The 23965-nt window shown below is 38.5% G+C and overlaps 1 long non-coding RNA gene across 1 annotated transcript; it reads left to right on the forward strand.

Annotated features, from left to right (window-relative positions):
* The first annotated feature begins 1605 nt into the window (after positions 1-1605).
* On the forward strand, positions 1606-19220 carry LOC148189663 (uncharacterized). Its single transcript, XR_015776352.1, has 7 exons — positions 1606-2392; positions 4027-4089; positions 4174-4328; positions 12750-12891; positions 13035-13095; positions 18235-18480; positions 18996-19220. It is a non-coding gene; the product is annotated as an uncharacterized LOC148189663 (long non-coding RNA).
* The last annotated feature ends 4745 nt before the right edge of the window (positions 19221-23965 follow it).

The following is a 23965-nucleotide window of genomic DNA, read 5'->3' on the forward strand; positions in this document are numbered from 1 at the left end:
TTGTTTCACTTTTATTACTATTCTGATTTGGCCTTTTAAAGATCTAGGTGGTGTGTTTATGTGCAAGAAGTTAGCTTCTTAACAGTATTTTAAGGATTGCAGTATGTGCTTCTTTGCTTTTACACCTTTGTGTGTGTGTGTGTGTGTGTGTGTGTGTGTGTGTGTGTGTGTGCGTGCGTGTGTGTGCACGTGTGTGTGCAGCAGTGCAGCCTCCAGTTTCTTTGTTTCTGTCGGAGGAAAAGGTCAAAGCAGCAGAGAGAATTAATTGAAGAGTGAGAGAGCACAGCTGGCTCTGTCAGAGCAGCCAGGCCTCTGTGTGTGTGTGTGTGTGTGTGTGTGTGTGTGTGTGTGTGTGTGTGTGTGTGTGTGTGTGTGTGTTGTGCGTGCACAGGGTTTTTTATGAGCTGCAATTCTGCAACTTATTTAGTCTGATAAAACTTGTTTCCCTCTCTGTTCCTCCTCGTATATATTTTTACTTCACTGTGTGTACAGTCATATTTGTGTGTATTTATATTTGTATGTATTTTTCTTTACTGGATGCACATGCGTCTATACAGAATAGAATTATGAAACTACCCATATAACTATAATTAATTTAGAAATTATTGATTTTGTCCTTAAAAAACAGAAAGCCACCAGCAATGTCCTCCACACATGAGCTGTAAATGTTTGGAATTTAAACTTCATAGAAAATATTAATGTTTAATAGATATGTAATTATGACCAAAAATCCAAGAAACATTCTGAAAACATAAAAATGTGTTAAAATGTCCTGAAGTCCTCGAAATGTTCTATAATACTAGAAAACTCCAAAAATTCTAGAAACCTCCTAAAATTCAAGAAAAGTCCTGTAACCCTAGAAACATGGCAGAATTCTGGGAAATGTCCTAAAACCTGAGAAAAGTCCTAAAATTCAAGAAATGTTGAAAAATCCTAGAAATATCCTAAATTCTGAGAAATGCCCTAAAATTCTCGAAACGTTCTGAAATCCTAGATATGTACTATAATACTGGAAAACTGCAAATATTCTATCCTGGAAATGTATAAAAATCCTATAATCATGTTATAATTCCAGAAAATGTCCTAAAACCTGAGAGATGCCCTAAAATCCTAGAAACATGTTTGGGGAGGCTTCAAGTGGCCCCTGGCCCCTGTAATTTAGCAAAAGTGGCCCCCAAACAAAAAAAGTTGAGTCTCCCTGCTGTATATTCTGTATGTGTGTGTTTATGTGTATGTGCTCTTGATTTTATGTATACATCAGTGTGTGTGTGTGTGTGTGTGTGCCTGTGTGTGTGTGTGTGTGTGCTCCCTCATTACCTGGCAGTGTTCCCGGTGTTGTGTCGTCGTGGGAACGCACCGTGACAACCTGCTGCTTTGGTATGCAGGAGAACAGCGCTGATGGCGGAGCAGAGTTAATAGCTCTTCTGTGGCGACGCTCTGATCCTTCAGCAACCCCCAAACACACACACACACACACACACACACACACACACACACACACACACACACACACACCGCTGTGATACAAACGCCGAGTGGCACAATTTAATGAAGTTCTGTTCTTTAAAGCAAGTGGCGGTTTGCAGGGACGGAGGTATGAGACGCCCTCTGCTCCTTCAGCTCATCTGTTTCTTTGAATAGTTTCCACGAGCCGATCGATGCGCCGGTTTTCTCCTGGCCTTTCAGCGCTGTCACCCGTCATTGAGGGATGCAAATTCACGTCAGAAACTGGCCTGACACTTTTCCTGTCGAGGGGGGCGAAAAACGCCGCGGCTCAGCAATAAACGGGGTGAAGGCCTCGTTTCTCAGAAGGCCGACGGAGAGAAAGGGAGACCTTTTCCATCAAAGTTTTCTCTCTCCGTCCTGACAAGATGAGGATGTGAAAGGACACCCGGTAAAGTTCATCTCTCTCTGTGGATGGAGAGTCCAAAAAAAAGGAATAAGTTCTCTGACTGCTGAGGTGAGCTGAGGCCAGAAATAATTGTGATGCGACCAAACTAGAACCAGAATCTGAAAGTTAAACGGACGACAAAACTGAAGAAAGAAAATCCCTCGTTTCAAAATCTGCTGCTCAGTTTCCGTCCAGATGTTTGGCAGTTCGCAGCACGAGATGAGGTGAAAAGGCTTCACAGAGACAGCTGGACACACACACGTCAGAACATCTTTTTTTAATTTTCTAGGTGCTAAATCAGAGACAACTGGACTTGCTTGAGTTTGCTGAAATTTCACCTCTCTTCATTTTATTCTGAAATATCGTGCTGTTGCAATGCAGGAGCTGCACGACGTCAGGAATTTGTGCCATAAAAAAAGTGACTTGGAGGCGCCTGGTGGCTCAGTGGATAGAGCGGGGGCCCCACGTACAGAGGCTGCGTCCTCGCTGCAGCGGACACAGGTTCGATTCTGGCCTCGGCCCTTTGCTGCACGTCACCCTCTCTCTCTCTTCCTTCACGCTTCCTCTTTCGATGTCACGCTCGTGCTTAAAGCGCTACCAGAGCGGACGTATTTGACGAATTCAGATTGAGAATGGGCTGATGTGGGAAACCTTTCTGTCTGTAAACGATGGAAATATTCAGCTCATGTTAAAGTATTTCACTCCTTTAATAAGGAGATGGTGCTTTAATAAAAATAGCATTTATTTGCTTTAGAAAGACACAAATACTTTTGAAACTGGTGCCACAAGATGAGAGCAAACACTGAAAATAAGGCTTTTTGCTCAAGAGGTTGAAAACCTACAACTACCAGAATGCACTGCGCCGCACCGAGCCAATAAATGATCCTGCTGGTGGGTGATGTCATTCAAACTCTTACATGTGAAACAACACCGGCCCGCGATCTCATATAGCAGCTAAACAGTTAACAAAAACATGTTTGTGAAAATATTTAAGGAGAGAAACAGGCAACACGTAATCTCGATATATTGTCCGTCTGCCCGGCTGTAGAGTTTGATCAGATTTCGGTCCAAGTTTGAGAGGGAAAGAGAGGGGGGGGCAGGTTTGTCTCTTGGTCCGGCTCTATACTCTTTGTGTCCGCAGTCGTGGAAATACAAAAATGTGCAAGTGCAGCCTGTAGGAGAGCCAGCGAAACTCTGCCAAATGACGTGTTTTACTTCAATGACTTTTGTGGCACCATCCCAGCAGCAAACGCAACAAAGTCTTGGTGAAAATTAATCACTTTTCATGGCGCTGTCCTGGCAAAAATACAGCAGCGTTTCAGTAAAAGCCAACCTCTTTTTGTGGCACTATCGCAGCAGGAAACAGAGCATTTGGTGGCTAAAAAAAGCCGCTGGAAACAAAGCGATGACTTGCTAAAACACGGTTGTTTTTCGTTATCGTCCTCGGTAGCTTTCATCTCAACTTTGTGTTCTGGAGAGGACCCCATAACATCTGCAAGAAGCGCCGTGGTTTTTTAATTAAATGGTGTCCGTGTAGATTTGATCAGAGTGAATGAATCAGAAGTTTTTTATTTCCATCTTTGGTGAAGCAGTTAGTGAAATCCTGTCGCGGATCAGCCGAGTTTTTTAAAGAATCACATTCAGCTGGTCGTTATTTAACATCCAGTGAAAAGTTTCAGCGTCAAATTTAATGCACAACGCTTCAAAAGAGAATTTTGCAGCGACTGATTCGATGCTCCTGCTGCGACCGACACTGACCGAAATCTGTCGGACATTTCTGCAAAGAAAAGAGAGAGAATCACAGACAAAAGACAAAATGAAAGAGACCTTTTCTGCGAAGTTTGGTCAGTCCATCCTGACAGAATAAGAATGTGAAACAGCTTCTCAGTAAAGTTCACCTCCGTCTGCCGGAGGATAAAACTGACAAACAACAAATTAGGAAAAAATTGTCCCACAAAAGAGCAAACGAGGAAAAAGAAGACCTCACAGTCCGTGAAGGAAACTAACTCACCTCAGATTCTTCACTTTATGTTTGATTTCATGACATTTAAGCTCGAGCCTGTTGCTGTTACCGCTGCACTTTTCAGTTTGTTCTCTCACTTGTGGTATTTTTGGCTAAAATCCTTTTTCCACAGGACCGCTGCTTTCCAAAATCACAACTGCAGGAGTCGTCTGTGTTCTTAATGCTGCTGAAATCTGTAAGTTTCACCCAAAACTGCAGAGCATATTTCACCGAATGTCCGCAGATAATATTCTTTGTTTATTTACTTTTTCTACTTCAGTGTCGAGATTTTTGGAGGCTGCAGCGGAAACTTCGATTCAGGAGGCTCATTTTGTTGTTTGGCACGGAGCAGCAATCGTAAGAGAAGACAAGCAAAACAGAAAATCCACAAACAAAGACAAAAAAAGGGATGGAGGACACACGTGGCTGCATTTGGTGAGTAACATTTTTTATTCTTTATTTTTTGTAATTTACTTTTTATTGGCATTTCTCATTAAACATTCAGTGTATGCATACAGAAAAAATAATTAAAAAAATAAATAAATGAAATAAATTTTTAAAAATTAATTAAATTAAATAAAAAAATAAAAATAAAATAAATAAATTATTAATAATAATAAAACAAATCAATGGACAGTTACAGAGTGTTTTTTTCTTAAATGTCCGAGACAACTAGATAAAAAATCATGTTAAAACAGGTCAAACTTTTGTATAATGTCTACAACTTTAAAATCCAACCAGAAACAAAAGTTTACAGAAGCATATCTGCACCAAAGAAACAACCGCCCACTGCTCCAGTAATCCAGAAACTCCTGCATCTGACCCCCTTTACCTGCACGCAGACCGACCAGCGTCCCTCCTGGAATGAAAACTCTCTGGGAGGAAAAAAAACCTCACAGATGAAATGGGATAATAGGAGGACTTTTCGCTCAGAGTACTTTCCGACTCTCGACCCACTTTAAAGTTGTTTCGGTAAAGTGAAGTTTTCTAAAATCTCAGACTGGGTCGACAGTCTGAGGAAGATGCAGACGAGCTCATGCAATCTGGATTTTCTCTCCACCACTCGGTGTCGCTGTGTCTTTCAGCTCAGCTGCCTTTTCCACCAGCAGAGAACTGAGCACACTGAGCTGTGGTGGTGCGTGCTGTGCACTGCATACAATGAGTTTAATAGAAAGAGGAGCACCTGTATTTATGACAGTACTGAAAAACATACATTCAGGATTTCTGAATACGCTGGTTCAACAGCCTGTTCTACTCTCGGCACTCGAGCGTGACGCCAAAAGACACGTTTCACGTCGAACCAGAACGAGGCTGGACGGTGTCAGCTGTCGGACAGAACCTGTGGTGTTTTTATTGTACGCTGGCGGTACCAGGTGCATCCACGTACAAAGCCACCGAACAGAACCAGTCGTGTGTGCATGAAACGCTGTCATCTGCTGTCAAGACGCGATTTAAGTTGAGCGAGTGTGCTCATTGGACGGGTGGGTCCCACAAACAATCGACCTTTGTGCTGCAGAGTTCTCCTGTTTTTTTTTACCATGTGCCTCTTTTGCCCAAACCTAACCACTGTGTAAGGATGTGCTGCACCATCCCACCCAGAAAGGTCTCACTCCGAAGTTTTCACGTGGTGGCAGGCGGTAGGTGACCGTCCACTGACGTGTTGACATCACCGTAGCAGCATCCCGTGACGTCATAGGCTGACGCGGCAACGATAACTAAAACATCATAGGCTGATGTGGAAGGTAACTGACTGATCGTCGTCATGTGACGACTTCGGAGTGAGACCGTGTTGTCCCACCATGTGCATTTGTTGACATCACCGTAACGGCATCCCACAGCGTCAACAGCTGACACAGAGGGATACCCAAAACCCAAAAATGTCCTCGAAATCGTAGAAACATCCTTAAATCCAAGAAACATCCTTAAATTCAAGAAATGTCCTAAAATCAGATAACATCCTAAAATCATGGAAATATTCTTAAGTCCTATGTCCTGAAATCCTAGAAACACCCTATAATGCGAGAAACATCCTAAAATCCAAGAAATGTCGTTAAATCCTAGAAACCTCCTTGAATCCAAACAAAAATCCAAAAATCCTAGAAATGTCTTAAAGCCCTCAAAATGTCCTTAAATCCTAGAAATGTCCTTAAATCCTAGAAATGTCCTGGTCCTTAAATTCTAAAAAATTCCTATAATTCCTCTTAAAATCCGAGATATGGCCTTAAATCAGAGTAAACATCCTAAAATCCTAGAAATGTCTAAAATCCAAAAAACATCTTCATATCCGAGATATGTCCTAAAATCCTGGACCTGTCCTGAAATCCTCTGAGCATGTATGCGGCTGCTCTGACGGGCCGCTGAGCTCAGGTCATGTTGCAAAAGTTTAGTATCTCTGCCCTTCATCATCCTTTTTTTTCTCCTCTCATTTTTATGTCCTCGACTTGACTTCACTCATCTTTTCCTCTTCTTCTCTTTTGACTTCTTCACCTCCTTCGATCTTTTCTTCCCTCCTCAAATCACCCTCTCCTCTTTTCTCATCTTCTCTTTTATTTAATTTTCTCTTCTGTTTTCCCCTCCTCCTCTCCTCTCCTCCTCCCTGCATCATGCTTTTGTTTTTCTCATCTCCTTGCCTCCTCATCTTCTCTCCTCTTTTCTCTCCTCCTCCTCCTCCTCCTCTCCGCCTTCGGCTTATTAAGATTTCAAAGATACAAATGGCGGCGGGCTGATTGCTTTCAGGGAATCTGCCTTTAATAATTACAGGTGGAGAGGCTTGGGGTAACGCCGGCGGGGCACAGACTAATGGAAAACTAGATTTTTTCACTGAATTAGAGCGGGGAGGTGCGTGTGGGGGGGCGGGGATCCATATATTGACAAGCCATCAGCGGGCCGTAGATCAGGAGAAGTGCTTCGGACTTGACGGAGGAGGCGGCGGCAAACTGGCTCTGATGCTCCGTGGCATCTCGATACGCTTCCTGCAGCCGGCGGCGGGCCGCGAGGAGGACCAGACCTGGCTTCATCTCCAGGACTGTGCAGGAGGAGGAGGAGGAGGAGGAGGAGGAGAGTTAAGAGGCTGCAGAGTTAACCTTTTTTGCTGATGACTCCCTCCTCCTCCTCCTCCTCCTCCTCCTCCTTTCTTGGAGGACCTGAATCAAAATGTAAATGCTGCAGCCTCTGAGGGGAGCGCGGCTCTGGGATTCTGCTCCTATTGATTATATGAAGTGAGTCGGAGTCGCTCTGTTCAACAACCAAATGCGTTTTCCCCCCGATGCTCTGTGACAGGAATTACCCAGAGTTCAGCTGGGGCTCTGGACTCTGTTTGCTAATGGCATTTCTGACTTCACAGCGCACACACACACACACACACACACACACACACACACACACACACACACACACACACACACTTTGGTATAAAATACAAGGACTCTTAATTATTTTCAGGATCCTATTTACCTAAAAAAAACACTTTTTTTAAAAAAAAACTTGACGTGACATTGGTGAAGAAAAAGACAATTCAGACACATAATGAATATTTCAAGATTTTGTGGATTTGTTGGACGGAAAACTAAGAAAAAAAAAGAATATAAAGCCTCATTCCCCCTGCACAAAAAACCATTAACACCTGCTAACATCTGGCTTTTTAATGTGGTGGAAATGGTTTAAAGTGGCATTCACACGCAAATGACTCTGCAGTAGTCACAGGTATTTATTAGCTCCGATCGGATATCGATGGAAACACAACACTCGGTTGAACATTTGCCAGCGAGATGCAATAATGTGCCGTCAAAATAACTGTCTGTCTCTGCCTGAGCGGCACTCAGACATTGTTCCAAATTTAATTTCAGAGGCTGAATACGTAAGTTAAATTATTATTGGAACCAATGTTGCTTCTACAGTTTACTAACATGATTTCCAGCCTGTCTGTGATACAGCAGAAAAATACCCATAGACACCTGCAAATTTAGGTGGAAAAGGGTATAATACAGGTTAAATTGATGTGCCTGTGCTGTATATTATACGTGCATAACTTTTCAACCTGTTCTCATACGCACAACCCTAACAAGAAACAAGAAACATCCTGTCATACTAGAAATGTCCTGAAATCTTTGAAACGTTCAAAGATCCAACAAACATTCAAAAATCGGAGAAATGTCCTAAAATCGGAGAAATGTTCCAAAATTCTTGAGACATCTTAAAATCCTAGAAACACCCTAAAATCCTAGAAATGTCCTAAAATCCAACAGACAACTTACAGCTCAATAAACATCCTAAAATCTGACAAAAGTCCTAGAATTCTAAAAATGTCCCAAATCCTCAAAACATCCTAAAATCTGAAAAAAAAACATCCTAAAATCCAAAAAACATCCTAAAATCCAAAAAACATCCTGATATCCTAGAAAAATCCTAAAAAACCTGAAATGTCATAAAATCCGAGAATCATTCTACATTTTGAGAGATATCTTAATCTCCTAGAAATGTCCTAAATTTCTATAAATATTCTAAAATCCGAGAAACATCCTAAAATCTGAGAAATGTTCTAAAATCCAAGAAATGTCCTAAAAATCCAAAGAATGTCTTAAAATCCTAGAAACATCCTAAAATCCTAGAAACGTCCTAAAAACATCCTACAATGCTGGGAAAATCTTCAATCCTAAAACATGCCTAAAAACTAAGAAACATCCGACAGTACTAGACAAATCCTAAAAATCCCATCAGCCCCTAAAATCTTAGAAACATCCTACATTCTGAGAAACATCCTAAAATCCTAGAAATGTTATAAAATATTCTAAAAACCATCCTAAAGTCCTGAAATCTGAGAAGTCCTAAAATTCTAGGAACGTTCTTAAATTCCATACGCATTCAAGAAATGTCCCAAAATCCAACAAACATCTTACAACTCAATAAACATCCTAAAATCTGAGAAAAGTCCTAGAATTCTAGTCCATGTCCCAGATCCTCAAAACATCCTAAAATCTGAAAAAAACATCCTAAAATCCGAAAAAAAACATCCTAAAATCCGAAAAAAAACATCCTAAAATCCGAAAAAACATCCTAAAATCCGAAAAAAAATCCTAAAATAAAAAAAAACATCCTAAAATCCGAAAAAACATCCTAAAATCCGAAAAAAAATCCTAAAATAAAAAAAAACATCCTAAAATCCGAAAAAAAAACATCCTAAAATCAGAAAAAAAACATCCTAAAATCCAAAAAAACCATCCTAAAATCTGAAAAAAAACCATCCTAAAATCCGAAAAAAACATCCTAAAATCCAAAAAAACATCCTAAAATCCGAAAAAAACATCCTAAAATCCGAAAAAAACATCCTAAAATCCGAAAAAACATCCTAAAATCTGAAAAAAAACATCCTAAAATCTGAAAAAAAAACCCATCCTAAAATCCAAAAAACATACTAATGTCCTAGAAAAAAACTAAAAAACCTGAAATGTCCTAAAATAAGAAACATCTGACAGTACTAGACAAATCCTAAAAATCCCATCAGCCCCTAAAATCTTAGAAACATCCTACATTCTGAGAAACATCCTAAAATCTGAGAAATGTTCTAAAATATTCCAAAAACCATCCTAAAGTACTGGAGAAGTCCTAAAATCCTAGGAGCGTTCTTAAATCCCATACGCATTCTCAAGTTCAAGAAATGTCCCAAAATCCTAGAAGCGTGTGCAGGGCTGCTGTCACTGGCCCCTGACCTGCTGTCATTTTTTAAAAGTGGCCCCCGTTCACAGCACGCTGAGTGTCCCTGATATAAAATCTAACTGGAAGAAGCTGTAAAGTGAGTTCAGCTTCATCTAACGCGAATGTTTTCGTAAGAAGCAGCTACAGTCTCTCAGACTGTAGCTGCTGTAAAAACTCCTCCGCCTCCATTAAAGCTGAGTTTGCAGAGCGGCGGGCGGTCCGACCCCCTCAGGACTTCACGTATTTCACTGTAAACACTCGTGTTAAAGCTCAACTTTAACGCTTTCTGGGCTTTTTGGTTTCTGTCCCCCCAAACGGAAATTAAATTTTCACGCTCGCTGCTGTACAGTAAACACACGGCGTACAGTTTGTGTGTTTTAAAAAGTCCATGTGAGGTAATTCTGTGGTCTCGGTGTGCCTGTAGGGGGCTGTTTCCTGCCAAATTTCGTCTGGTTTTTTGGGTGGTATGATGTGTTGTGTTGTGTGCTGCAGCGAGGCGATGCAGCTGACCGATCCATCCATCATCGGCTCGCAGTCTCTCCGCTGCTCGCTCCTCAAACTCGGTTTTTGTTTGGAAACCATCCATCATATTCCTGAGCATGACACAGGCCAGCAGACATCCCAACCGCGGCTCTCAGTGTGTGTGTGTGTGTGTGTGTGTGTGTGTGTGTGTGTGTGTGTGTTTCCTGGTATGCAGTCATGTCTATAAGCTGCACATTAAAACAATTTGGTCTCCCCCGAAAAACAAAAAGAGACATTAAATTGTTCTCAGAATACTTTCACACAGCTGAAATCATCTGTGTGAAGTTAAAGATTCTTGGGAAAAATGTTTTTTCTCTCTTTTTTTCTTAAAAAACCCCTGAAACTGCAGATTTTTTTCTTTTAAACGACAGAATTTAACATTTTAATCCCCGATTCACTGACCAGAAGGTCCATCTTCACCAGCACATGATTGAATTTTTTGTGATGCCTGGCTCACAGGAACACGTGATGAATCAGTGCTATGGGCGCTATTATTAGCCACCTCCGTGCGTGTTGGTTGCACGCAATGACAGGTATTTTCTCCATATTCCAAATATGGTAAAAAAAAAAAAAATGTAATCAGGTGGAAAATAGTAAAAATATAATAATCCAAGTCAAAAGCCCAGAATGACACCCAGAAATAATCAAAATAAATAAATAAATAATAAAAATTCACTGATTAATAACAAAATTACAAATCTGGCCAAAATCTATGCCATATGCATAAACACAGCCAAAATTATCAAAAAATAAAGAATGCAAAGAACGTAAATTGTCCCAAACAGCTGTGTTTACAACGGCTTTTTGTCATCAAAATAATTAAAGCAAAAACTAATTCTAAATCTGGACTCTTCAGGACTGAAACATCTCGTCTTCAAAAAATATCTCAGCTTCTTCAACTCCCTCGTCTCCCACCCTCATAAAAAATACTCCCTCTGTCTCCTCCATCTTTCCTCCCTCCCACACTCCTCTGGCTCTAAAAATAATCCTGGGTTTCTGGCCTCTCCCTCCGCTCCTCCTCCATCCTTAACCTGGTCCTGGTCTGCAGCTGATCTTCCTCGGCCGGACCCTCAGGTACCGGGCTAACCGGACGCCGAGGCCGAGGCATGCATCACTGTCAGGCTAAATGTAGAATCAGCGTTTCTGAGCCCGCCAAACCCCCGGCTGGGCCTAACCCTTACCTGGTCAGTCCGGAGGAGACGCCGCGGCCCCTGAAGGCCCCGCGCCGCCCCGCTATTGATTTCCTTCTTTTACGGCAGAAACAAAGAGACTTTCTGTTACATGATATATCATAATCACGTCATTTGTAGCTTTGAGTGCACAGATGTGCAGGAAGCAGGCCAGCGTTAGACAGAGAGAGAGAGACCTAGATAAAGAGGTCTGTCATGTCTCGAGGTAAAAAAACGAATTGCAGCGTCTGAATTTTTGCTCCATTTCTCTGAGAGTAAATTAGAGACCGAGAGTTTGAAATCGAGTTTCTCTCCCAGCTTGTGCTGAATATAAAATCTGCAAAACTTCAAACTCACCTGCCAAAAAACATTCACTTACATCATAGAAATCACTCATGTCTTCTGACTACACTATCTACCAAAGCGCTCCAGATGACCATTTAATGAGAAATTTTATTAGAGCCACGAGAACGTTTTTACTGACTGAGCGAATAATTTTGGAGCCGACAATTTATGTTCTTTTCATTCTTCATTTTTGATAATTTTGGCTGTGTTTATGCGTATGGTATACATTTATATCAAAATTGTGTATCTGAGTGTAATCAGTGAATTTGCAGCTCAGCTCCTACAATAAGTCTAAAATACACTGTGGAAACTAAATAGTTACATTCAGACTGTTCAGGTCCAAAAATGCTCCATTGAAACCCATTCAAACTGACATTTTTGATCCCACAGCCATCAGAGCAGAAAAACAGGACTTGTATTATTTCTGGGTGTCATTCTGGGCTTTTGACTCTGAATTTGTCATTTTGACTATTTTCCACCTGATGAGGTCATTTTGACCATATTTGGCATATGGAGGAAATACATGCTATTTCCACTAGGTGACCTGTCACAGTCAATGTAGCTGCTGATCACTGACATATCCCAGACTGTCAGCAGCTACACTCACACACTGACATATCCCAGACTGTCAGCAGCTACACTCACACACTGACATATCCCAGACTGTCAGCAGCTACACTCACACACTGACATATCCCAGACTGTCAGCAGCTACACTCACACACTGACATATCCCAGACTGTCAGCAGCTACACTCACACACTGACATATCCCAGACTGTGATCATGAGAGAAAATCTACTTACCATGTATTATCAATAACTAATTTTATGTTTGTTTATTTTTCATCTAAAAATATAGTGGCATCATGACAACAATTTAAAGGGTTAAAATTCTGAAAATTAATGAGTATTTCATGAACAATATTTTATGATTAAGGCTGATTTTGGTTTAAAAAAATAACTCAATGAAAGTAGAAAATAATATTTGTTTATAAATATTTTTTACAGCTTTATTTTGAAAAGTGCATTTTGCAGTCAGGTTTGTTCATGTCCTAAAAAAAAATGACTCAACTCATCACATAGTCCCGCTTTTTCAGTGAACTTCTGCATCTGCTGTTTACGCTCCAGGATGCAGCGACCGTGAAGTCGACACAAACACGTGATGGGATGACGCTGCGCGTGGTTATGTTTAGACGCCGGCGTATCATCACTGCAAAAGTGGCGCTGCTCGATGACTTTGGGAAGAGAACAGGCCGTGTCTGTATTCCAGGTGTGTAACAACCTTCCTGTTTTAAATTTTAAGCCTTAGGGATGTTAATATATAAATATAATATTAAACAGAAAACATGTGGTCCCTCCTGTAACTTGTTTTATTTCCATTTGAGATTAACTTTTTTTTTTTTTGGCCACCAGGGTTCCCATCATGCAATGCTTCCATCAGATGACCCTTTGATCTCTCGGACTGCAGTTCATGGTACGTGTGAACGCTCACGTCTTTATTGTGGTTGTTTTTTTTTTTTTTTTTTAAATCATTCTTGTTGTAGACGGATTCAAAAGTGTGCCGACGCCAGGAAGTGATCAAACTCACTCACCTGTGAGCTTTATCTATTTAATTATTTTTTATTCATTCATTTATTTATTCATTAATTTTATTTTATTTTATTTTATTTTATTTTATTTTATTTTATTTTATTTTATTTTATTTTATTTTATTTTATTTTATTTTATTTTATTTTATTTTATTTTATTTTATTTTATTTTATTTAAAGAGTATTGCATACATTCATGAAATTGTTTTAAACCAGCATTACATCTATACTCAACTACATCCCTTTAAACAGGAAAATATAGTTTAAAAAGTAAATAAAATATAATATAAAGTTAAAGAAAATAAATTAGTAAATAATAATAACAATAATAATACATGTTATCTATAGAGTGCTTTTCAAGGAACTCAAAGACATTTTACAAAAATTTAAAAAAAAAAACGTATTAAAAAGAGAAAAAAAACATTACCTTTATTAAAATGATAATGTAGTTAGCGTATTGTTTTCATTGTCGGTAAAAATCTGGGATATCTGTGATTTGGTTTGGGAGGTTTTGTTGCAGTCTGTTAGATCCGACCCATTTTAACAAATTTTAGTGAATTTATTTATTTGTAAATGAAGTGAGACGGAGATATTTTGGGCTTCAGCTGCAAAAGATTGTTTACATTTCTGCAGATTTCCACCGTGAATCTCACCGCACCAAAACGACGGACGCACAAACACGCGATGATGCTTTTAATGTGTCTGGAAAGAAGATGCAGATTAATACTTTGCTTTAGTTTGGATTTTCTACACACACACACACACACACACACACACACTCTCTCTGCTCCTCCTGTCTCTGATGTTGACCCCTGACCTCTGACCTCTCAGCGGAGCGTGTGGAGGGTCATCATTAGACCGGTCTGGCGCCCGTGGGAGACGCAGCTCTCTGCGGTGGATCAGATCTGATGTTTTATGCTTCAGAGGGTCGATGATTGAATTCTCATTACTGTCTCTGCTGTAAGTCGCCGGCTGCTTTTCGGATTCTGAGAGTTTGTTCTGACGTCGGTGATTTTATTAATGAAGTTTATGTGACCTGAAAAATGTCATTTTTATTTAACCTGACACCGGAGGAACAGCTGCACGAGAGCGCTTTCAAATTTAACGATTTACTGTCACAAAAAAGTCAAATAAAATCTGGAAATATTACCGTACCATAAAGTTCATGGTCACGGATAAAAGAAACCAACACTGACTGCAGGTCAGAAATTAAAATTTTAATAAAGAAAACACAGAAAAAAATTAATTTCAAGAAATTCTTAAAGAATATTTGTATATTTGTTTCGTCTCAGATTTAAGGACATTTTTGGGATTTTAGAACGTTTTTTTAGGATTTTAAGACATGACTCAGATTTTAGGACATTTTTCAGATTTTAGGATGCTTCCAGGTTGTAGGACATGTATTGGATTTTAGGATATTTCCGGATTTTAAGGACATTTTTCAGATTTTAGGACATTTTTTGCATGTTGGTACATTTCTGTATTTTGAGGACATGTCTAGTGTTTCAGGATGTTTCTTTTAGGACGTTTTTCAGATTTTAGGAGATTTCTTGCATTTTAGGACATTTTTAGAATTTTGGGACTTTTCTCAGATTTTACAATGTTTCTTGCATTTTAGGACATTTTTTTCAGTTTTTAGCATGTTTCCAGGATTTTAGGACATTTATGGGGTTTTTGGATGTTTCTAGGGTTTTAAGACATTTCAAGGATTTTACATTTATTTGTAAAATTTTTCAAAGATTTAAGGATGATTCTTGAATTTTAAGACATTCCTGGTGTTTTAGGACATTACCGTAGGACCTCTGTGGCTCTATTTTGATGCTGTTTTATGTCTCTGACACCTTTTTGAGACTAAAAGTACAAAAACAATTCCCAGATTGAATCACTTAATTTATGTTGGGAAATAGAAAATGTTTGGGGGGCCACCGGGCACCGTATCAGGGGCCAGATTTGGCCCTCAGGCTGTATTTTTAATATCACTGATCAAGAGCCTCAAACCGAAACAGAAAATACAAGAAAATGAATGTCTCCTGTCAATCACGTTAAACATTTTTTAGTACAAAGACACAAACATTCAAACATTAGGGGACAGTTTCTCTTTATTACTTGATTAGACCTTAAAAATAAAAGATCCGATCGATCGGATGACAGATGAAGCGTTGTGAGATCTCAGACTTCACCGCGTGGGGACGATGCGGACAAATGGACGCTGCCGACAAGAATCACGTCACAACAGATAACAACAACAACAAAAAGTAGGATTTGTCGAGGAGGCTGAGCTGCTGGCGGAGTGTGCAGCTGGCCCAAAGTTAAAAATAAGGCGGCGGTCCCAGCAGAGAGCGAGTAAATCCTCCGACAGGATGGATGCAGCTGTCGTTAGCGCTGCTGTTGTTGTGTCCGGCGTCCCTCGTAGAGACAATGGTGTTAATGAGCCTCACATATCAACCAGTGCACACTCCATCCTCCCTGTGTGTGTGTGTGTGTGTGTGTGTGTGTGTGTGTGTGTGTGTGTGTGTGTGTGTGTGTGTGTGTGTGTGTGTGTGTGTGTGTGTGTGTGTGTGTTGGTCAGAGGCTGTATATCTCGCTGTGAGGAGTTGCTCCTGCTTGTGTTTGTCTTCAGTTGTCTTTAGGAGCAGATTCAGGCTCAGACTGAAAAACCGATTCAGGCTCAGACTGAAAAACCGATTCAGGCTCAGACTGAAAAACCGATTCAGGCTCAGACTGGACGAGTGACTGACGGCTGATAGCTTAGCATCGGAGCAGCTGGCTTCGGTTTAGGCAACAAAAGCACACGGCGGGACGTCAACAAACACGCATGCTGGCACCAGGACAGGTTGGAACCCTGGACTGGGTTTGTTGGACCGGTGCACCGCCCCTCCTGCCCACCCTGTTACCGTCCTGATTGTGATTTACAGCAGAATCAGTGGAGATGTTAATTCTTAGAATAAGGACTGGTTTGAATTGTTTGGGCCTAGTTTTAATATGGATTTAGGTTTATTTCAAGATACAGCCCAATCATACTTCACTGAGTAATTTTTTAAAAAGTTAAATTAGTAATGTTGTTCTTGTTTTTATTTCATTTGAATTAAAAAAAGAAAAGAAAAATCAATTATTTAAATTATTTGATAATTATAAAAATTATTATTTTCTGTATTCTTAATTTACTAAAATCAAGAATATGGAGTATATACAGCTGACACAGGAAAGAAATAAATAAAAAAATAACAAAAAAATTAAAAATAAATAAATAAAATGAAATAAAAATTTGAATAAATGAATAATAATAATAATAATAATAATCATAATAATAATAATAAGAAGAAGAAGAAGAAGAAGAAGAAGAAGAAGAAGAAAACACTGACAAAAAAAAGTAGAAAAATAATTTATTTGTCAAATTTGCCAATTTGTTGTCGGAAAACTTAAGAATATTGTAAATTATTCGTCGTGCAAATTGACACTAGTGGCACTTCTACAGTGCTTATTTTCAACAGAAAGGGCGTCTGGTCATTGTGATGACAGCAACGCGGCGTACGCCTGCTGTCATTAATAAAATCAGAGGTTCTTAAACAAAAACAAAAGAAACAAATGAGGAATTTACAAGTAATCTAAATATTCTTCATTTGTACAGATTTATTCTATCTAACAAACACATATGATCAAATTGGCTATAATGATTTCCAAGTTAAAATCACTTCTTCAGTCCAAAAATAGTCATTTAATTATCTGTAGTTTAATGCACGTCCTCAGTAATCCCCTGTTATTTTTTGGGCTTAAATCCGACACTTTTTCCTCCGTCCTCGTGGTGCGTTCGCTGTCTGTCAGCCGGCAGGACGTCGCAGAAATTCTCTGCTGGAGTCAGACTCAGGTTTGCCATCTGTCAGCTCTGATGGCTCCACTATCGATCCGACGCCGGGGTCACACCAGGACCCTGACCCCCGCCCCACATCACTGCCTGACACACACACACACACACACACACACACACACAGGGGCAGGTTTAGGTGTGTGATAGCGATGTGACAGTCATTTTCGTGGTGTGATGGCTGTCAGTGTCAGCCTGCTGAGCAGCGATGCAGTCGTCACTCTCAACCTTTTTGTCCTCCACACGGAGGCAGATCAAACGCCGACAACCTCCGTCTCAGGCTGGACCACAAGCTGTGTGTGTGTGTGTGTGTGTGTGTGTGTGTGTGTGTGTGTGTGTGTGTGCTTGTAATGAAAATTTTGGCAGGCTATTCAGTTGATGCCCCTGTTAAGATTTTTTTTTAGTTTTTTTGCCATTTTTTTCCCTGAATTCTGCATGATTATTTCTAATACATCTGTGCATTTAACCCTTTAAAACCGGAGCACTTTGGCTTATTTTCTTTAAAAAACATAGGAAGAAGGAAATGAGCAACAAAACAAGAAATTATAAAATATATATATAGCTATAAATAAATAAAATATGCAAAAAAACACCCTGATAAATAATGCAAAAAGGCAAATTAGACACGAAAAATGCTTTAAAATTATAACATTATACATTAGAATTTTAAAAATGTAACAATGATAATTAGAAAAATATTTTTCTAATTTTTCCAATTTCTAATTTCAGACACCTTTCACAAGTAGTTAAACTTTTGAATTTGTGAAATTTCTTTCAGAAACAGGAGAAAAAGGCAAGATCACCTTAGCAAGAAATGACCTGCAAAGTGCAAGAAATGTATAGATTTTTTTTTTTAAAGCTAGGAAAAAAATTTAATAAATTTAATAATTATAAATATCAAAGTAATGGGTTCAAAATTAGTTTGCACAATAAAAGGGATTTTTAGGTAATTTCCTCTTTCTTTTTTTTCTTTCCTTAGTTTTGTTGCTATTTGCTTGTTTATTTTATTTTGTTTAATTTTTTTTTTGTGCAGATTTTAATGTAAATTTTTTTTCGTGCTGATTTCTTCTTAGTTACCTACTTTCCATGTTTTTGAGAGAAATCAAGGCAATATGCCAGTCAAGGTTTTAAAGGATTAATATTCGTTTCGTTTTATTCCCAGATGAATTTTCCAGAGTGGCGAACACCTCCGGGACTCCTCCCTCCCTCCTTTCGATCTAGACTTTGAAAAACACTTAAAGCGGATCAAACGTCCCGTCCTGCAGCTGGACGTCCAGCAGAAGAATCAGCAGACAGGAACGACATCGAGCCGGAATTGATACTCGATTAGGAGTCGCTTTAATGAGCAGAAAAGCTGTTTTTTCCTCTTTACTTTCAGCTGATCTGTTCAGACTCCGCAGCACTGACAGTGAGTTGGTGTTTGCTCATTTTTCACTTTAAGTTTAAACGTTTTAACCCTTTGAAACCTCGACGCAAACAACAATTTTCTTTAGACGCAAATTGGTTTGATTTATTTTTTAAAAAAGGCAACTTGGCAAGAAATGTCACACAAATTGGAAGAAAGTTACCTAAATTTAAAAAAAAGAGGGGAGGATTTTTAGAAAATAAACAAAGGGGGAAAAATATCCAAAAATCCTATTTGTATTTATAATAATTTTGTATTTAAAATTATTTTACAGAAAAATCTAATAAAAGTATTTAAATATTACATGAATTAATGAATAAGTATTTTTGTTATTTTTAGCACTTTTCTGGTTAATTTTCTTATTTGTATTTTATTATTATCATTATCAGTTTTGACATTTATGTTTTTGCTCATTTAAAGGTCATTTTCTTGTCACTTTGTTTTGTTTGTTTTCTTGCCATTTTTTGTGCCATGTCTTGTTGAGTATTGTTGCCTGACGGCTGTTATCTGTGCTTCAGGTGGTTTTTATACCTGGAGGGTCACAGGTTCGATCCCCGCAGCGTTTCTTCTATCCATCCGTGTCAAACAAAACGAGGCTGCAGGGCCGACCTCTGACCTCTGACCCCTGCGGTGAAACAACTCCATGTCTAAGGTACACTCTTGTGGCTAATGATTTAACGCTCTGAAACAATTATTCATTTAAATCCTTGTATGTAAAAAAGCTACGGTAAAATGTCCAGGAAAAAAACATAACAACACTAAAATTATTTTCATAATTATCATAATTCAATTTGAAAATTAAGTCACAGAATTACACTAATTAATTATTGAGCTTTTTTTTTTTTACCAGCCTTGTTTGCCTTTTTTAAAAACTGATTTTCAGGTATTTTTTTAAATTATTTTTATTTATTACTCTATTTTCTGAAGCATCTTTTCTTTTAGTGCTCGTGTTCTTCTCATGTTTTTGGAAAAAAAAAACTCTTCTCGTCTCTATACGAACATGTTTGTCTCCATTGAAACAATTATTTAAAATCTCCTGTGAGATTTTTTTTGTGACTGAAACTTTTGTGTGAATAAAAACAAAACAAAAAACTGAGATCAAACAGTAAAACTAAGCAAACATAAATCAGTGTTCTGTTACTGAGTTGCGTATTTCTCACCTCAGTGTTTTCAGAAATACGTTTTTAGTTTACTGTTTAATTAATTATCGATCGTTTGTTACCAGCCGGCCGCCATCGTCTCACATGTACAAGTTTGTCATGATGTCACCCACTAGTGAGAGCGTTTATTGGTCTGGTGCGGTGCAGTGCATTCTGGTAGTTGTAGGTTTTCTCCCTCTAGAGCAAAAGTGTCATTTTTCTCTGTTTTCTCTGCTCGTGTGGCACCAATTTCAAAAGTATTTTCATCTGTTTACTGCAGACAAAGACTTCTTTGATGTGAGGACTCTTTATATCAGTGAAATACTTATTTAAAGACTTTAATACACTGTGAAACCCATGCTGTAGTCTCGTAGTTCGGACATATTTATTATTTATCAAGTAAAAAAAAAAAAAAGAAAAAAGGAATTTGAGGAATACCTAAAACATCATAAGTAAAATAAATAAATAAATAATAAATAGAAATAAAAATAATAATTAATTAAAAATAAATAAATTAATGATAATAATAATAATAATAATAATAATAATAAATTAATGATAATAATAATAATAATAATAATAGTAATAATTCCATAGAAAATACACAAGTAATTAAAAACAAAAAACAAAATCAAGAAAATAAGCTAAAAATAATATTAAATATAAATTCAATTTAATAAAAATAAAATAAAGAAAAAGAATTTATTAAAAACTTACAAAATAAATCCATATTCCTGCATGTTTATGCACCACGATCATCTCTGATCTGCAGGAGTTTAGTTCTCAGACACTCAAAAGTGTGTCAGTGGGTCTCATGCACATGAGCACATGCATGAGTTTTGAGTTTGAGAATATTTTGAATTGATAACCAGAAACTGAAACTTTCCACTGAAACAAACACAACACACGAGGATTTTTTATTAAAGCTGCTTCTAATGAAACCTTCAGATCTTCAGCTGTAAAACATCCAAACTGTGACCAAACAAACACAGAAACAAAAAATAAAAATCGGAAACACACACACACATTTTTTTCTCTCTTCAGCTGGAGGACGCGGCAGCAGGAAGCAGGCGGTCCAGTTTTTCTTCTTCATTAGTGTTTGTGCCTGCAGGTGTTAAATAATATTAATGACCTCCAGCGTCACTACTTACCTCTGCGCTCGGCCTCGCCTCAAGTGATTTTATCGACTCCCGACTCCTCGCCCAGAGTGTGTGTGTGAGTGTGTGTGTGTGTGTGTGTGTGTGTGAGATTATTCTGCTGCGATATTATCAGGAACTTTAATAAGTTGATTAGCGGCGAGGCGCTATCTGCTAACTGGATCTAGATGATGATGTTGATTGGACGGAGCGCAGCGCCATCCATCTTTCTGATTGGCTAATAACTGAAATCCATCACAGTTTCACCCGCTTTGTGTGTGTGTGTGTGTGTGTGTGTGTGTGTGTGTGTGTGTGTGTGTGTGTGTGTGTGTGTGTGTGTGTGTTGTTCCCTCCACTTAATCTGCTCCAGTTCATTTTATTCTTCTTCTTCTCTTTTCTTGTTCTGTTCCTCCTCCTGCTCATTTTAACCTTTCTCTCTTTTTTCTTTCCCTCCTTCCTTCTGCTCCTTTTGTGTTTTCAGTTTCTACTTTTAAAAGTGTTTTTAGTTTTTCCTTTTTTTTTCCCCCTTTCTCCTCTCTTTCTCTACGTTTGCAGAGCAGAGCCTTTCGATGGCGGACACACAGACAAAAGTAGGTGTTTGTTATTCTGAATTGACGTCACTTTTCTTGAGCTGCGTTCAGACGCCTTTCACGAGTTTGTAAACCTTTGAACGCTAAATGAAATCTGATTTTCTCCAAAAACAAAGTGGAAAAAGGCAATGAGCAACTTGGGAAGAAATGTGCAAATTGCAAGAAACGAAAAGACTGAGAAAATTCATAAAAATGCAGAGAAAAATCATTTAGAATTATCATTATAAAAATATTTTACTATATCTATTTATTTATTTATATCTTTGCAATTTTCTAAATTATTGCGTAATTTTCTTGTGCATTTTACTAATTTCCTGCTAATTTTCACTTCTTCTCAAGTTGCTCATTGCCTTTTTCCCCGTGTTTTAAAGCAATCAAGCCAGTTAAGAGCCGAGAGTAAAACTTTGACTTCAAAGTTTTTATTTGTAAAATGCAGAATAATTACAGTGAATCTTTTTAGTTCTCAGGAAATTAACTACTTGGTAAGAAATGTTAATGTTAATACATAATAATAATAATAAAAATAATTTCTAGAAATTCTAGTAAATTATTTTTGAAAAGGCCAGGGCAAAATGTTGAGAAAACTGTTTCAAATTATCAATGCTGATACAAATATTTAAAATGTACCAAAAAAACAACAAAAACAACAAAAAGAAGCGAAGAAAAAGCAAAGAATACGGAATAAAAAAAGAAGAAAGATGGAAGATAAAATTAAAAGACAGAAATCTGGATTAATGATGAAGAGAAAGAGAGACTGAACAAATGTAAGAGGTGTGTGTGTGTGTGTGTGTGTGTGTGTGTGTGTGTGTGTGTGTGTGTGTGTGTGTGTGTGTATTGATCGGCAGCAGTAACCACATGTTCGTCCCATATTGATATTCGGGGTCACTGAAGCCAACAGCTCTTTGTTCAACACACACTCACACACACACCAAAGTGCACACACGATTAAACACACCTCACAAAAGACACAATGAAGCACTCACACAATAATAAGAGTATGAATAAAACACACTGATAACTATATTTATAAAGCAGCTTTCTAAATGAAGTCACAGCGCAGAGTTTCTGCACTGTGAAAGTTTGTTTAAAACACCTAAAATGACTTTTTTTCTTTAGTTAGATGTTCCTGGATTTCACACAAAACAATAAAATCAGTCATTAAAACAAGAACACGAAAAGACAAAAACTGCCAAAAGTTAGGATCAGATAGTGAGTTACAAGGAAACAATAATCAATCAAAACAAAAAAATAAAAATACCAATAAAATAATGATCATATGTCTCGGATCACGTGGATTTGATCTTTGTTTTTGGGAAGAGATCAAACATGTAAGAGTCGGTCCATTTTTTACTAAACGCTCTGTTTTCACTCTCTTCTTTTCTCTCTTTAACATCTGAATATACTTTATTCTGACTCTTATTCCTCTGTCTCTCGTCTCTCGTCTCTCGTCTCTCGTCTCTCGTCTCGTCCCAGCTGTGTGCGTCTGAGATGATTTAATATTTCACTGCTGGAAAGTTTGTCTTTTCATAAAACTGATCTGTCTCTGCAGTGAAAAGACACAAATACTTCTGACATTGGTGCTACATGATGAGAGAAAACAGAAAAAGCTCTGCGGCATTTTTGCTCAGGAGGCAGAAAACCTACAACTACCAGAATGCACTGCACCAATGATGTGATCGTCGGTGTGTAACAACACTGCGAACGCTTCTGTCAGGCCGCATTTTCAACAGACAACATCCAGAGGCATATCGTGCAGACGTAAAAGGTGGCTTTTGGCGTTGATATCTTACGCCAAAAGCACCGCAAAAGCCGCAGCGTTTTACGACTGCGGAATGAGAACGTAATAACAGTTCAAATGTAAAAAAAAATTAAAAACGATTTATTTTTTAGTGTTTTCACATTTATTCTGGCACTCAGAGACAAATGGCATGCAACAAAGATCCTTGGTGGGAATCAAAGCGGGAACATTAGCGTGATGTGGTTTGCACTGTAACCATTTGGTGCTCAGTGCTCAGATTTTAGGAAATGTAATAAAAAGCAGACGTCTCACCGCCATCAGAGATCGGACCCAGATGACGAACTTTAAATGATATAAATAATATCTAAATGTTATGTGTGACAGTCACTGTGCACCAAAGCATGCTCTGAATTACATGCTGCTGTGTGTACTGAAAACACACACACACACACACACACACACACACACTCACACTGCAAACTCGCTCTAATTAATTTCTGCCTACTTTTCTTTGCTTTAATGCTTTCACACCTTACCGTCTGACACACCTGTTGACTGGCTTAAGAGCATGTGTGTCTGTGTGTGTATATGTGTGTGTGTGTGTGTACATGTGTGTGTGTTTAGGTATGTGTGTGTGTGTGTGCGAGCCATGTCACTCTGAGTAATTAGTCTTTGGGCTGAGCAGAGAGCCAATACTCTGTTTCTACAGCAGCCGAAACTCCTGAGACCCACCGTGACACACACAGACACACACACACACACACACACACACACACACACACACAAACACACACACACACAAACACACACACAGATGCAGCAGTAGCAGGTTAGATTAATGTGTGTTGTGTTTGTCGTCCCCGAGGAAAGCAGCTCACTTAATAA

Source organism: Plectropomus leopardus, chromosome 4 (genome assembly GCF_026936395.1).
Source record: "Plectropomus leopardus strain MGB_pleo_1.0 chromosome 4, ASM2693639v1, whole genome shotgun sequence".
Taxonomy (NCBI): domain Eukaryota; kingdom Metazoa; phylum Chordata; class Actinopteri; order Perciformes; family Serranidae; genus Plectropomus; species Plectropomus leopardus.